Source organism: Anser anser (genome assembly GCF_964211835.1).
Source record: "Anser anser genome assembly, chromosome: 1".
Lineage (NCBI taxonomy): Eukaryota > Metazoa > Chordata > Aves > Anseriformes > Anatidae > Anser > Anser anser.
The window spans coordinates 185,723,874-185,741,127 of NC_139720.1; positions in this window are offsets into that span (position 1 = coordinate 185,723,874).

Sequence of the window (17,254 nt, forward strand, 5' to 3'; positions counted from 1 at the left end):
ATGGATAATGCTGCAAGATTCTCATATATAGATTATTTGCCTTCTGAAATTATGTAAAGAAGGAAGAGGAAAACATTGTAGCTTTGATGTACACAACAGTCAAAAGAGGAAGTAGAGGAGAAGAAATAAGAAGCTAACAATGGATTATTTAAATTGATACCTAAAATGCAGATTAAAATTAATTTATATTGTGTTTGAATTCAGCAAGGTAACAGTGCCAGTGTACACAAGACTACAAAAATGAGAGGGAAGTCTTGGCTGTAAAGGCAGATTGAGGATTCTCTGTGACTGAATATGATCTTTGGAAGATCTTTAGGGAAAGAAAAAAGGGACTAACCACAACTACGTTGTGAGAACAAAAGAAGACCAGCTTGGTAAAATAGCAGAACACTACAAAGTCTGTAGGTTTTCCTGATCATAATAGTTGCAATGTACCCTATATTTCAAATACTAAGAAATGGACAGAACAGGCTGCTTTGCCTCAAAGAAATATCATAGGAGTACTTAAATAGTAGTTTACCTAGTTTTGATGAACAAATTTGGAAATTGTAGAAAAACACCTGGTCTGCAAGAGCAGGGAAGCTGGCAATATAAGTACTTTGTCCAAAGCATCATCAACCAAGGAAATATTGACTGGTGAACACATCATTTGACAACGCTACAGTAAAGTTGCCTAGTCAAGAATATCATTTCAGTAATTAGATGATATGAACATTTTACATGCTGCAGAAAAGCAAGCAATCAAAACACCTGGATGTAGAAGGCAGGTGAACATTAAAAATGCAAACTTCTATATTCTTAAAAACAAAACAAACAAACAAAAAAAAACCATATTTTTGTTTACTATATAGACCATTACTTTTGGAAAAGTTATTTTTATAGAAAAGTTCTTTTAAATCCTATATGTTTTATGAATTTTAGTAGATGTACTATGCAACTATTTTTCCTACACCTTCTGCCAGTTTGCAGATAACAATGTCCTTTACAAACATAATTAACAAATCTTCACATGGGTCCCATCATCTCCCTTCTGACTCTGTGGCATATGTAAGCAAATCATCCCACCAGTACTCCTCAGCCCATGTGTTTGTCCTTCTTCACAGTTCTCCAGACTTCTACAGCTTTAGGAAGATCACCATCACTTCCCCAAGTCCCATCCATTCAGCTTGCTTCTAGTACAGCTTGTCATAATCCCAAATTAGGTTGACTGGGTACTACTACAGAGAGGGTATTTTGCCCTTCATTGCTGTCCAGGACTGAGACAGAGAAGAAAATCCAGTTGAACGGTGATAAAGCCTACATTAAGTGACTGATAGCCAAGACAGATGGCACCAGTTAATTATAATGCCTGTAGGTAAAATATACGTTGTCCTGTTTGCCAAGATGACCAGCTGAACTCTTATGGATAATAAATATATTTATTGATATTAGGAGAGGATTATACAGTTACTAAACCCCAGCAAACAGATTTATACATAACAATGCATAAAGAATAATTTATCTGGATTGAGTGAGTCATAGTAATTAAGATTCTATCTTCAGACATATTTCCAGAAATCTGCTTAATGTAGGATCCTAAGGCTAATAAAGGGGCAGTGACTGTCCACACTTACATTATTTTATCTGTTAACTAAAATGAAGGTGTTCTACTGTGTGATCCTAGGCTGAGGCATTTCAGGCTTTCGTACTGCAAATGTTTGACAGCCTTTGATGCCACCTTCTGGTTTTAGTAAGTATAACTCCACAGCAGCTGAGCCACATAGAGTAGCTCTCAAGCTGATATATACCAATCTCCTTACCAAATTTCTACACATTTATTGTGCATATAATGCAGCAATCGGCTTCTAGCTTTCTGTTTGATTTTGTCATCCTTTGTCCCCAAGATAGAAAGTATCCTTTTCAAATAGCAAACACAATGAGAGTGAAAACCCTCATGACTTTAAGTCTTAGCAGCCAACACAAAACACAGCGTATGAAGGGTTTAAACTTGACTAACTAAATTCTGAAATGTATCTGTATGAAAAAAATCTGTGGTTGTCTTGCAGACAAGCATTTACATGTATTAGAAATAACCATGCTCTTATGGCATGTCTGTATGCAAGCAAGAATTTCTCAGTATGGACTTTCTTCTGAAGATAATGTTTAGCAGATAAGAAGCTAAAATACTGTTGTATTTAATCAACTGTAACAGCCAGAGGCAGTCACCTCTAACCATTTTCTGAAGGTGGAGAATAACATACTACAGGGGCAGCTTACAACTCTGTAATTCACTGATCTAACTCTTTACTACATCTGTAATTCCTGCCATCTGAATAAATTTAGTATGTAACGTGCATTTGAAAGGCTTTTGCTGTTGTTTTGCTTTATGCCAAAACACTAATTTCTGATAAAAAAAAAAAAAAAAAGAGAGAATACATTTCTGTACTAACAAGCGATGCGTTGTGCTAACTTAAACCATCACTGATCTGATTTCCTGCCTTGTGCTGTGCTCCTGGAGAGCGGGAAGCAGAGTGCTGCTCTCTGTCCCTCACTATCTGGACGTGACATTATGCCAGATGTATCAATTGCTCACCTGTTTTTCTAGTGAGGAGAGAATTCACTACAGTTGTGATTCAGCTTGCGAGATAACTCAGTCTTGATTCACTGAATGGTGTATTGATATTGATTATTACTGTTTTGCAGGTTACTCACTAGTCTGGAGAGTTGATGCTAAGAAAATTCACCTGACAGACTTTAGTAGTAGCTTGTTACTGTTGTTCACTTGGGCTAGTACTTTCAGCTTTCAGAAATGACATGGACTCTTCAGTGTTACAACACTACAGGACATTATAAAAAGATGTGATTTATTGTTTGTTTTTCTGTTTTTAAAGGACTGTATCATGCACAGCATGAATACAGAACACATTCTTCGTGTCTCACACAGTAGCAATGAAAATAACCATTTCTTAGAGATAAGACTGTGGGATTTGAGGAACATAGTACAGAACTACAAAAGAAGGCAGACAAGGTTTTTAGATTCTTGTACTCCACTAGAATTTGTGTACACCTACAACAGTCTTTGTTTCATATAAAACCAACTATCTTAAAATTAGATATCTAGTCAAAGTAGAACACCTAGTCTTCAGTTAAGAGCAAGATAGATATCTCTAGAGAGCTGTTTATTTCATCCTAAAACGTATGTTCAGACACCACATGTTTACATCAACAAGTTAGGGCAGAAGCTTATACAGCAAGCTGACACTAGGCAGCTAGTTTTCATATGGCTAGGAGAAGAGGAGATGAAACCTGTACTGAAATTTATGATTTTTTTTTGGTTTAACGGTTGATGTTAATTATTTATATGATTTCTTCAGTTTGTGTCCTTAAACTATAGAAACCTTAATAGAGAATACATCTTACTTTCCATGTTTAGATTATATATAATATTATTGTTGCAGGTTTGCATATTTAATTTATTTTTAAAATTTCCTTACATATGGTGAGAAGATATATGTGTGGTGAGTCAGAATAAAGCTATAGTCCTAGACAGTCCTAGCCCATGAGATGCCTGTTGTCCATTGTTTCTGCCTTTGTGTTTTCACAGAGCTGTTCCTTAGTCCAGCTGTGTTCTTGATAGGGAGCTTCATTCCTTATACCATGAGGGCTGGACCAGATGTCTTGAACTGTTGTATAACATTATTCTGACATAATTTAGAAATGAAAAATCATTACAATCATTTTGTCTCTTCTTTTAGAGGTTATGCTCATGTACACTGCTTTAGTCACAAATCTGAAAACAAGCAGTCACTGAAAGGGTAGATAACATGGCCATAGCTTTAGCCCCAAGAAGTAGCACTATAATGCAATAACAGGCTTTTAGTTTTTCACTCCAGTACTTTTGGAGATATTTTTGCATCATTACAGCTATCACTATATTTCTGCTTAACATCCCCCATCTCCGAAATACCACTATGTTCTCCTGTGTCCTGCACAAGCAGTGTCTCCGAAGTTGTTGGGATGCGTTACTTTGACTGGGCATTTGGATGCAGGATGCCCATAACACCACTGGTTTTATCATTTGTGAACCAATCACCGTGGGGAGTGTTCCTGCGTTGCTCACAGAAAGCAGAGTTATCCCTGCACAAGCCCCAGGGAGCTAACATGAGTATGAACAGGGGACGTGTCCAGAAGCTCAGGGTGACTGGCTGACCAGTCTGAACTGAAGTTTTGACCAGGGTGAAGTATTTGTCCTCAAATCATGTCTAGATGACAGGGGAAAAATGTCACTGGAGAAGCCATGTGCTTGCTCTAAATTAGCCCAGGCTTGTTTTTGAGAGGTTCTATAGTAAACAGGACTTGAAGGAAGAATGAGAAAGTTGTAAAATACTTCTGCAAACACTGTGGGAGTTCCTTTCATCCTGTGATTTTCCAAAACTTAAATGTTTGAAAGCAGTAGTTCATTTGATTCATCCTCTGCACCTAAGGAGATGTTTCTGTTTGAGAAGAAAATAGCTCAGCACTATGTAACTTTCCAAAGAAGTCAGAGAAAACTGTAAAGAAAATGTGCTTAAATAACATTTTTAATGCTCACTCGTGTCCTATTAAAAACACCTCTCACATTACTGAGAAGCTTTGTATAACATAGGCCTCCTTGTGTTTGTTTCTGCATATTTTTTCCAGAACTGTCAAACCAAGCTTTTTCTTTTTGTATACAACAGCCCCAAACTTTAAAAGGACAAGGGTTTGAGAGCTGTCTAGAGCTCGAGCTATTCTTTCCCTACTACAGCATGTTTTTTTTTTTGGCCTGATGAGTCAAAAAGTGATCCCACAGAGCCATTATGCAATACAGTACACTCCATATGTTCTATTGTTAGGAGACCTGGGTTATGATTGATGACACTGATACCCTCACGAGAAACAAGGGATGGAAATCCAGACAGCAGCGTCTCAGGAAATTCTTGTCTGGGAACTTAATGTCTGAACACACTGAGCTGGAAGAAATTAGTTACGAATGGCCACAAATCCCCATGAAAGCTTCTCTACCTACAGGCAGAGTGTAAAATACACTGCTTGCTTGTTTTGGTGCTCAAGATGTGACTCAGAGAAGAAAGGGATGTCAGAAATAAAAACGGTAGATAGAAGACAGAAGATAGATGGAGAATTTCCACAGCTTGAGAGATTTCCTTAGAACAGTCAGAAGCTGTTTTTTTTTTTTTTTTTCCCACTGTTTGTTTATTTTTTCGTTTCCCCTGGGTCCCACAGAAGCCTCCATGTCAGTCTTCTGGGTGGAAGAAAGTAAGTCAACATGAAGAATGATAAAAAACCATCTCCCTACATCCTGTCATCCTGCAGTCTTGCCACACCATGAGTAGAATATGGCCTCATTTTTTTTTTAATATTAATATTTTTGTTAGCAAGGTGTGTGTTTGCTTCCATTATTTGAGGAGAAAGTTGAAGTGAAAAGCTGTAAAAGCATTTCTCTATTTGAAAGGAAAATTTCCCCAAAGCTTGGCTCCTACTTCATAATTAGTTACCCCAATTTAAGATAATTACTTATCCATCCCTCCATAATATTCCTAGATGAGTCAGTTTCTAGCTTGTTCAAAAAGAACAAAGTGTTGTCAAATGACTTTTGTAAAAATTACATCCTTAAGGGTATTCTAGTATAATTCTATTATAATTCTAGGTTGTTTGGTTTTTTTTTTTGTTTGTTTCAGTTTGTGAAGCAACCCCTAACTGTGCAGAGCAGGCATAAAACGTTACTCAAATGCAAATAGTTTTCTACAGAGCAAATGCAAAAACCAGGTGACCAGTGAAACAGGTTCTGGAAACGTTGTCCTAAAGAGCAAACATGCAGAGCTGTACTGCTGACATCTGCAAAATGTGCAAAGCAGTCAGTGCCATACATCACAGAGAAGCGCGCTGACACTAATATGAGATGTCTTTTCTTGAGGGGCATTTTCTCCTTTTGAATCCTGTGAAGTTCCCCCAAAGATTTTTGTCTGGAAAAAAAAAAAAACATTTTTTTCTGGCATTCCTAGGCACCAAATATAGAAGCAATAGAAACCGTACCAAAAACTAGAAAAAAAAATTGTACTGGACACGAGTGCTTCTTCAGAAACACCTGCTTCTTAACAAAATTTCAAAGAAACTGTGGTGTTATGGGAGTTACCAGCTACACATCAAATTGCCAAATGTTTCAGTTACTGGCTCCCAGCCCCTTTGATTTCCCCCAGTATGCTGTGGGAGAGCCAGGGGAGTACTTCCAGCAAGGCTGCGTTCTTGGCTGAATGTAGCTGAGGAGAGGTCAAATGATGATAAAGTAAATATAAACTCTTAGTGTCACTTTTTCATTGCTTCTCACCAATAACTTTTTAGGACTTTAAAATCTAGAGATAAAGCATAATATAACCTTACTCATACAAATAAAACAGAGATCAAGAAATGTAACTGTTGACAGAGGGAGTTAACGTATTACTTTAAAAAAAATGCACGATAACTCTCATAAGAAATTATTTTTTTTTCTCTCACAGCAATGTAATTATCAGATATTTTATTTATTTATTTATTCTACTCAATTTTTGAGTCAGGACTACCACGAAATATACACCTTTCTTTGATGAAACTGATAGAAAAAGCTTGTGTTTAACATATCATATTTTGTACCTGGCTACTTAAAACACCTGCACCACGTATACCAACTTCCTTAAGGGGTTAGTGAGAGTAAGGATACCTTGATAAAAAAACTATGAGACAAAAATGTGAATATACATTTCATGTCTGTACTGTTGAAGGGTCCCAAATATCCTTGGAACCAATGGAGCTGCCCCAGCAATAACTGGGTACGGTTCCTGCAGTCTGGTAGCAAGACACTTCAGGTTTAAGAGTAGCAATATGGACAGAGGGAGTACGATGCTGTTGGCGTTCGTTTTCGTCTTCTTCTACAGCTAGGATGTCTCCAGATGCAGAATCATGTCTCAGTAGACAGGACTACTACAGGACACAGCTTGAGCATGGGCTAATTGTCCTTTCACTGAGGCATATGAAACTTCAGTTTGCCTTGCGTTTTTTCGCTTTCATACTTCTGCTGCTGCATTACAACTCTCAGGTTTGACTGTCAAGCTTGAATGCTGATGGAGATGGAATTTCCTGCAGAACAATGTTTGCAAAACAGACCAGAACAGCCTCATGCCAGCTTTCCTTCAGTAATTCCTGATTTCCTAATGACATCTCTTAGCCACTGACTTCTTATATTTTAGTTTTATCAGCACTTTCTGATGAGATCAGAAATAGCATCTGCTTCTGGCTGAGGACATCTGTATCAGATGCACAAGTGCAAAGGGAGTATCAGCACAGACTTTTATGGTTCCATGCATCTGAGGCAAGTCAAAGAAGTCTTCCTGCTGAAGAAAGAAAATGAGGATGGAAGAAAGAGGACATAAAAAGTGAATGGGAACAATCTCTTATGCAAAGAGGATTGTGTAGATGGGAGTGGTTTTGTCCCAGCCATCCGAGAAAAAAGGTCAGTACTTAACTGTGCTGTGTTCAATTTACATTTTTAAACATAATTTTCTAATATATTTATTTTCAAACAACTGAATTCCCATGACATCAATGTGAATTTAGGTACCTAATTATCTCTGCATCTGGTCTCACATAACTTTTTGGAAAGGATAAATTACTAATTTACTACAAGAAAAGGATTACAATATGATTTGGTACATCTCTAGAAATTATTGCTTTGCAAACGACTGAGAAAGTTCAAGCAATATCCCAATATCCATATTACAGTGCCTCGAAATTCAAGAAAAAATACTAGTCACAATGAAATTTGGGTGGGGAAATAACACCCTAAGAGTGATAGCATAAAGAAGCATACCATCTCAAAAAAATAAAAAAAATAATATATATATATATAAGCTATTCAAGGCAGATTGTTCAAGTCATATTAGAACTCTAAACCCATTCTCACATCCCAGTTTGAAGTGTTCCCACATTTCTGAGACATTAAAACTCAGGTGGCATTTAAGAACAAATGAAGCACATCTTTATTAGAGAAGCAACAAAGGAAGTATGTCTTTATTACAGAGACGTGATCTTTTATTACTGGTTATAACAAGGGATCAAACAGGCATTGCACCCAAATCTGGCATTAGAAGAGTAATAACCAGTCATGACAAGGCCTATTTCAGTCTGCAAATCCTTCACTCGCAATGGAAACCCTTCGATCCTTTATTTCTCTGCAACAAATAGATTTATTTCTGAGACCTGTATGATGATGTCTCAGAAGTTACATTTTTTCTTGAAGGAAGCAATAACTTTTAAATACATGTGTATGCTTTGACAGAAAAATAAATTTAAATATGTGGAAAATGGATTCTACAAAATTGGAAAGGCTTGCAACTATTGTCCCTCTCTCCTAACAGCTTGCCCAAAAATAGAATGGGTTACAGCAAAGGGTTATGGCAGCGCTTGAAAGCTGCAGGAGTGATATAGGATCTCACCTATTTTCCGTCAAATAATGAACATTTTTGTCAATTTAATGTGCTAACTGAATAATTCCACTGGAAACATCAGTAATCAAAGAGTAACTCATTTTGACAATGCCTCTAAAACAATAAATGGCTTGGACACTACTGTGTATGTAAAGTATGAGTAATTGCAATAAAGTCACACTTCTAGGGTAATGTAATGTATATCTTGAAATAAATGTAGGCTGAAACCAAAGTACAATCTTGGCACCTTGGCAAGAAATTAATTTACTTTAAGTGACACTTCAATAAAGTTCTGTAAAGCATTTATTTTACAGTTTTGTTCTTTTCACAATGAAATCTTTGACATGTCCATCTTTATGTAATTCTACCTTAAAAAAATTAAAAAAAAAAATGTGAATTTAGATGAAAGGAAAAACATTAAATGCTGTAAGTGGCTTTTAGTAGCAATTTAATACATGCTATTATGCTAAACTGATTTGAAGACTAAATATGCCTTGCAGTGGTATGAACTGACCTCACCTTGACACTTTCAGAGAAGCTGGTACTGCCATATTAAGTTAAACAAGGTGCTTTTGAAAAAGGCCATGCTTTTCTTCAAGTTCTGGAAAAGACTGAATATAGAGAACCTACACATGATTAAGAGGAATTGTCCTAACCAGTCATTCAGCAATAGCTCATTAATCTGGGTAAGAAAACTCTGATTTTACTTGCAATCACATAGTGTATTTTTTTTTTTTTTTTTTTTACTTGCAATCCACATACCACATTTGGGCTTAGTCTTGAGAAAGAAATTATGATTTGGTCATTTATAGAAGTAGCTGCAGTGTCTTGGAGAGTTTTACGTTGCTGCAGTTAACATTGATACATCATTTACAAGGACTTGCCTCATTTTAGTGTCAAAAAATTATCAAAGGTTTGCAGTATCTTCTTTGTAAGATCAGAAGTGGTGATTAACAAGCAGACATTCCTTTTATCGGTTGGAAGTGTCTTATCTTTTTCTGCATTTTAGCAGAGAAAGGAGCAACTCTGTTCAGAGCTGCTCTACGGATGTGTGTTGAGACTCAGGGTGGAGGTTCATCACCTGCATAGGACAGTCAATGACTACAAGGCCACTGAAAGGGTCCTTTTCTCCCCCTCTTCTGCTATGTGTTTCTGCACCTTTTCACCCTTGCTGTACCAGCGCCTGGCTGCACAGTCAGGAAGCCAGCCTGCTTTCCCCTCCGGGTGACTCTTCTGCTGGCTTAGTGCTCTGATCAGTAGCACCGTCATGAGCGCTAACACAAAGGAGTCAAGGGGGATATGTGGTCTAGGGCAGGATAGTTTCTTGTAACATCATCACGGTTTCCATCTTCAGACATATGAAGGGATTATTGTAGTCCACATTTCCAAATTTATCAGGGATTTGTTTTTAAGACCTGGGTTTAGAAAAGCACTGAAGACACAGGTAGCAATGAATATAATGTATAAAATTCCAGAGAAATAGCATGAACTGTAATTTAGTATGAACTTCCTCCACATTGTTGCCTGGAAATGCCTGTCATGGACTCAAGCATCCTAGCGTGACTGAAATAGAAAAACACAATATCCACTTCCAGTGGTTTAGCCAACACCTATGATATCATCTCCAGTATGCTGTTTGCAAAGAAGAACTAAATCTAGGTCTGCAAATCCTCACATCCCCCTCTGATACAAGTGTAGATAAAGGCTACATGGAAAGCTCAGAAAAGGCTTATATCAAAGGCAAAGCACAAAGATTATTTCAGAGATCAGCAGTTATTTATAACACAAGCACATATTACAGAAAACTTCCGCATTACTGAATTAAAGTCTAATATGAGAACATTTCTTATTATTATATAATGTGAAAGTCCAGATTTCAAGGCTCACATACCTGGATTTATTCCCAGACACTAGAACATCTCTGAAATACAACTTGCACTCTCCTTTTAAACATTTTCTGCCCAGAATGCATAGGATGCAGAAAACACAATTTTATCCCATCTAGCAGCAGTCTCTAACTGCAGCAGTAAGGGAGGTGACACTGGAACCAAGTACTTTCCTCTGGTGATGCTGGTGTCAGGTTCAGCTTCCAGACCCTGATTAGATTGGTCTCTTCTTTCACAGCGGAAATCCCTGTGCCCTGGATAACACAGGGCTCAGGGCTGCAGACCATCTCAGCCTCTTCCTTCATCCTGCACATGAATTACCTCAAATTCTCCCCCAAAAGAGCAACTTCACTACTTCCAATTCCAAGCTAGTTCTCTTCAACGTGCAATGAAGGATAAGCCCTGAATCTCAGCAACAGAAATAGCACTTCAAATAGAGAGGAACAATTTTGTGGGGATATATTTAACGACAGAGATGGTGAGCTGTCTAGCCATTACCTGGTAAGCCTCACAGCAGGGAGATCGACAGGGTGTCTTCAGACTCAATTACCATTTTCCTAGCATGAGATTTGCTTCAGGTGAAAGCCATTTCTCTGCCTTCTGTTCTGATAAGGTCATCTGTGAGACGTTAGGCTTTCTGGTGCCCATACACACCAGCTGTACTCAGAGCTTCTCACGGTGATTTCTGACATTCATCTCCGCAGCAACCAGCTGGGATATGGCTTGTGACTTAAGGTCTGGCATGGGCTAAACTATCGTCCATGCTCTCTGTATTGCTTTAATGAAAGTATTCCTCCTAGAAATTAGAGGGTATATTGCATATCGTCTCAAACATGAAAAGAAGATTTTTATCAGTCATATACAATTATTCAGTTAGAAATTTTTTTGTTATAGACTTTGTGCTATATTAATTTATATGCCTGAATTTGGTGGGGGCAAAACCAGTCAAACCTGCCAGAGCTTATGTCTTTTTCTTCCCAGGAAGGAGATTTCTTAAGGACAGGAATGCCCCATGTTGTTCAGAGTCTCTGGTACAATCAGAAAAATCATTTTCTGTGACAAAGTTAATGCTGCACAGGCACACAGCATGGACAGATCATTTGGTGTAATGCTCCTATTTGCTCTTGTAGTAGAATTTTGTGCCAGGACTGTACAGGTAAAGAAGTACCAGAGGCGCAGAAATCTTTTGCTGTGTATAATCCCTAACTTTCTAAATGGTCTCTCTCTATATTTTTTTTCAATGTCTTGAATTATGCTAGTTCAATGCATTCCTCTTTGTGCAGATAGCACTAACTTTGCTGCAGTTCCCTTAAAATAAGTCCTGTACCTATATAGGCCACTTTAGGTATATCTTTCTCAAAATCACAAACGGAAGTGACTTAGTGGAGTGAAGATACCCTGACTTCTCTCTGAAACACAGACAGGACCACTCTAAAAGCTTTCATCTATTAATCACCTATCTTTGGATCTCATCCTTTCTGATGGTCCTTTTCCCTGAGACATGACCTCCCTTATGACCTAGTAAAATTCTTCATAAATCAGAGATGTAATAAATATTTGAAACTGCTGCAAACCAACTCTTAAGATGCAAAAGCACACATTTGATCAAAAGAATTGGAACAGTTAGATCTGTGATAAACCATCACAACCCAGTTTTCAGATACAGTCTGTTTAAATACCCCTCATCTACAGAACAAAGACAGTGTTAGTGATAGTAATAGGTGGCTGAAATCCAACACTGAGTCAAGGTTTTTTTTTTTTCCCCTCATTCTCCCTAGCACTGATTAGTTGGTGTACATTCCTGTACAATCTACTTGGAAGATTTAAATTACACAGTGTTTGCTAAACCTGACACTTGGCCAAAGAAGTACTTAACAGAACTAATACAAGGACTAGGAATCAAATGACAGAGTCTTGCCAAAGGTGTCATTATCTATTTGATGAGTGACAGTGTAAGCCTCTCTTTGCTGCTGGTTTCTTTTGAAGAATTGAGGCTCCAGAAACAAAGTTCATAACTTGACCATATCCTGAGAGCTGTTAATTAATTGTTCATGTAGGCATGAGATTGCTAAATATCACTCCCCTCCAAGTTAAATGCAAAAATGGCTCCATTCCTTTGATGCAAGGAAGTGTGTGACTCACAGAGCAAGATAAATGTTGCATTTCACATGGTGATAAGGAAAGGTCACCAATGCAGACTCCATGTAATATGTAGGAATCTTTTACTTATTAAAGAATCTTTAGTAGAAATAAATATTTTGATCCTGAAGAAAAGACTGGCTATGGAAGGCAAATGTGGCAAATTAAAGTCTGTAATACTGCCTTTTGCTATGTTTTCAAGAAGAGAGAAATAATTAATTTATGACCAGCTGTGGGAAGGATCTGTAAATCTGCACCATTCCCTTTTGATTATTAGTGCTTGTCTTTGGATTTCTGGCTTCCAGTCATAGATTAGTGCTGTATGTATGGAGGCAAGGAGTATTCCTCTGTAAACTCCAGCCATTCAAATATTTTTCAGCCTAAAATCACAGAAATCGCTAAATCACTAAAATCACAAAATCACTAGAACCAAGACAGTAGGCATAGCTGGTTCTTGGCAGCAGATTTTCTGTTAAACTGCAGCAGGAATGAAAACTGACCATTCAATAAACCATACCTCACTTTTCAGTAACTACTACAACTAAAGCTGGAGTTGTTGTTAATAGGTTTTTGGTTGGTTGGTTGGCTGTCATGTTTGTTTGTTTGTTTGTTTTTCTTGTGGTAGCCTGACTGTTATTTCACAAGAGCCACTAGAAGTCTTGGAAAAACATTTGCCAAGTCAGAGATAATACGGTCAAATTCTAGCTACTCAGCTACTTACCCTTATGATTGGATTAACATACATCTTTATTGAGGCCCTCCAAATGGTGGCATGGCAAATTTGCAACGTGAGGAGCTCCTCATACCTGCAGTACTACTTCAATGCCCTCCTTTATCTCAGTTGCTGAAATTTGCCATTGCTCTGATCTTCCTGGACAGCTGAGAACAAGCTGAGGGTTTGCCTCCACTGCCTCCTGTCATCAGCACAGCTTTGTAGACTCCGGTCTGTCTATCAAGGAGCTGTCTGCATATTACGTTCAAGTCTGGAAAGCTGTCATGGAGAACAAATACCTTTATGTCCCTGCATAATTGGATGGCCCAACTTAATTGGATCTCTGTCTGTGAGCAGTGCTTCCAAGTAATGCTTGTGGAGAGAGGAAAAGAGACTCTGCCTTTCCCCTCCAAACCCAAGCCACAGAGAAGAGAATTCTATGACATTTTAAGAGTGCATATGCAAACCTAAAATAATGTAACTACAATTCTCACTCCACAGTGCCCCACTGCAGGGCATAGGCAAACAATATGAAAGCATTTTCATTTTTTTCCTTAATTTAATTTAATTTAATTTAATTTAATTTCATATCATTTCCTTTCATTTCAGCAGTGCATCAGCTTTTCTAAGGGCGTGAGCTCAGACCATCCCTACTTGGTCTGAAGATGCTTCAAAAAAATAGCGAGATACTTCCCTCTGCTGGTCATATTTATAAAATGGTGTCCTCTTCAGGCAAAATAGATGTTAAAAAATAAACAAATGGTCTTCTTTTGTGCTTGGCCCTGCAGAGTTCGGGTAGATAATCATGGCACCTAGCTTTGAGCATCTGACTTTAGGTGTTGCCCTCTGGAAGCAGGGCTTCTGCCCCTTCTCTAACAAGTGTACAAGGAACCATGTACACTCCCACACCAGTTCCACATCAGCTCCCCCACATCAGTTACTGCAATTAGCCGACTCATGTAGGTAGTGTAGGCACTATCCTGTAGTTCCAAAATACTTTTGCAGGTAGTCAATATCATCAGATAGTTCAGGCCCACATAAATTTCAATGAACAATTTTGTCAGCTTACATAACTATTAGCAAACCTACAGTTTACCTCAGAAACATATTCCTCTGTGCTTAAGACTGCTATACTGAGGGAAATATTGTGGAACTAAACTGTTTCTAGGACATGTTATCACGTTATCAGGAAGATGTATTACTAGGCTGTGTTTTGAACTATTTGCAACTCACTGTTGGGATACTCTGCCAGAGTATTCTTGCTGGATCTCCAGCTTATTTAGTAAACAATCACTTCACAAATACACTAGGAAGGGAAAGATCATTATTTTTAGTCAGTTTGCTTGAATGACAGTTATTCACATTCTGAGGGAAAATGGTAAAGACAGACAAAAATTATTTGCAAACAAGCAGAGGGTTAAGAACTGAAAGAAACTGTTTGAGTTTTAAGACCACTGTCTAATTATGGTGTTTTTTGTTGTTAGAATAATTTGCATTGCTGTCTGTTTAAGAAAAAGTTGAGATGATTTAGCGGGTTAATGGCCTGTATTCACTGTGTTTCTCCATACTCAATGCACACACATACACACACACACCATTTTTTTTCATGTCATCAGTTTATTTCATGAAGGTTCTATCTATCTTGGCTAGCTTGGGATTTTAGTAATTCAAGTCCATAAGTCCCAATTTTTTAATATTAGAAATCAAGCTCCCTCTTTGTGTTGGACAGTAGCATGTTGACATTGTTCTTTTGTGTCTGTTTATTAACAGCTGTATCAGTATTCAGGGTTTCCCAGCTTTGCCTTTCTGTAATCATACATAAAATTGGGTTATCACAATTTACAAACTGTTAGTCATTCTTATTTCCTTGTTATATGATAACATGAGATAGAAACAAGATGGCTAGAAGTCTCATTCACTGAAATATTACTTCAGTTTGGTGAATAATTAAGTAGTCTAGAAGCCTTACCTGCTAGCTCTTGTGTGTTCTTGATGCATTCTCTCTGAGTATCAGAAGATATACGATTCCTTAACTATTGACAAAAAATGTGTCCCCAGAGCATGATACTGATAGAAGAGACATCTGTTCACCCAAAGCATCTTCACAACAAGCAAAAGAAAGTTGTGGGGTCATGTTTGGAGTTAGCTTTAGAAGAAAAATTGCTGCAGATTAAAGAATTTTGTCTACAAATTGCTATTCTCTTTCATTTTATCCCCAGCCAAATCTCTTTGCAATGCTTCCTCCTCCAGCTAATCTTTTTATTCCTGTCATCTTTGTAAGATTATCTGGCCATAAGCCTGTTGAGAATTATATACAACTGGACATTATACCAGAATAAAATTAATTCCACCTGCTAATGTTTGACTTGTTAGCTTTAGTATCCTAACACGTCTTTTGACTTTTAACAGAAAGTAATACAGGATTTTGTATTACTAATAAACCCTTTGTCATGAGTTTTTTAAGGTGCTTTGACTCAGTCACGGTATTCTACACTTCAGATCCAGCTGTCTTCAGGTGAGTCGCAGTGGGGACATTTAATTCCAACCAGGCTCTGCTCAGCACATTAGAGAAAAAGACAGGAAAGTGACCTCTTTTAAATCCTCTCCTGCTTCCCCATATCCTTACACTTAACAGATCCTTATCATAAACTTTTAAAAGATGTTTTCATTTCATTTGCTGTATTCAGAGCTAGGACTCTGGAAACAATATACAGAAAAAAATGTGAAGCTTTACTGGAAGGTACCGTAATATATTGTAATTTTCATTTCAGAAATAGCTCAGAACTGCAACAAATGCATATCAGCAATTACCTGCTGTCTTACATTGTAAAAAAGGTGGATTCTCCCTCTTGCAGAACACTAACAATCTCTCTCTGCTTTTGCAAACTTAATCAAATCGGATCCAGTTAAATTCCTTACCTTCACTTTCCAGACTACTCAGAAAGCTAATCACTTCACCTAAGGTACAACTTGAGTGCTCAGGAGCAAATACAAAGAAGTAAAAAGAATGGATTGAATTAGTTCTCAGAGTTCAGGTATATTAGATTGAATTCGACAGAAGACCTTACAGAAAACCTGCTGAGACCTTAATAGAAATGAGAGATGTTCAAAGTTTTTATACCAATAATTAATTAAAGTAGCACTTTAGAACTCTCTACAAGAATTGCAAGACCTATAGAAAGTTCATTTCTGTAAGGTTTTTGAAAGTAATTTCTTGATGACATGATAAAAATTCGTGTAGTTATTCCACTAATTAAATCCTGTTCAGTCAGGCAGATTTTTCCTGGAAAGGCAAAGTTATGACTGTATCCCTTAAGTGATATCATTACACAGAATTAGATCAAAATTTAGATTCCAGCACCCCATTCTTACACTAAGAAAAGTTGCATTAAGCAGATTTCATTTCCTTCACAGGATTGTCTAGCATGTTTCATGTCAGTATATAATGTATACTTGCATTTTCTGGTCCTCTCCACGCACAAAAACCAGTTTCTCAGTAGTAAGCAGGTTGGACAGAACCAATTTACAGACTTTTAACAAATGACATCCTAAACACCATCTAAGTTAAATATCTAGAAAGACACTGAGACCTTATTTGAAATAATATCGTTAAGGTGAGGCATGGCTGAACGTCAGTTAAAATTGCATGGTTATAATACAGACAGATAGGCTTGCTCAAGTTTCTTTTCCTCATGAAATTGTTTTGAGCAACTTCAGCTCAGATAAAACAGACTAAAGTTTGCTGTCTGGTGTATAACAACACTAGAACTATTTTTTTTTCCCTGAGAAGTAACATGATTGATATTCTCTAATATGTGAGTCATAGACATTTATGACACTTTTCAAGAAATAAAAACCTTACTGATATAAAGAAAGACATGACTAAGAGGTCTCCAAGTAATGAGGTTCCAGACACAAAAAAAAGTGAAAAAGATTTTGTTTGTTTGTTTTAAACACATTAATTCATTCCTAGAAATCCTACTTTTTAGAGTCAAAGTAAAACAAAGCTCACCTTCCCATGGAAGCCCATACAAAAGCCACCC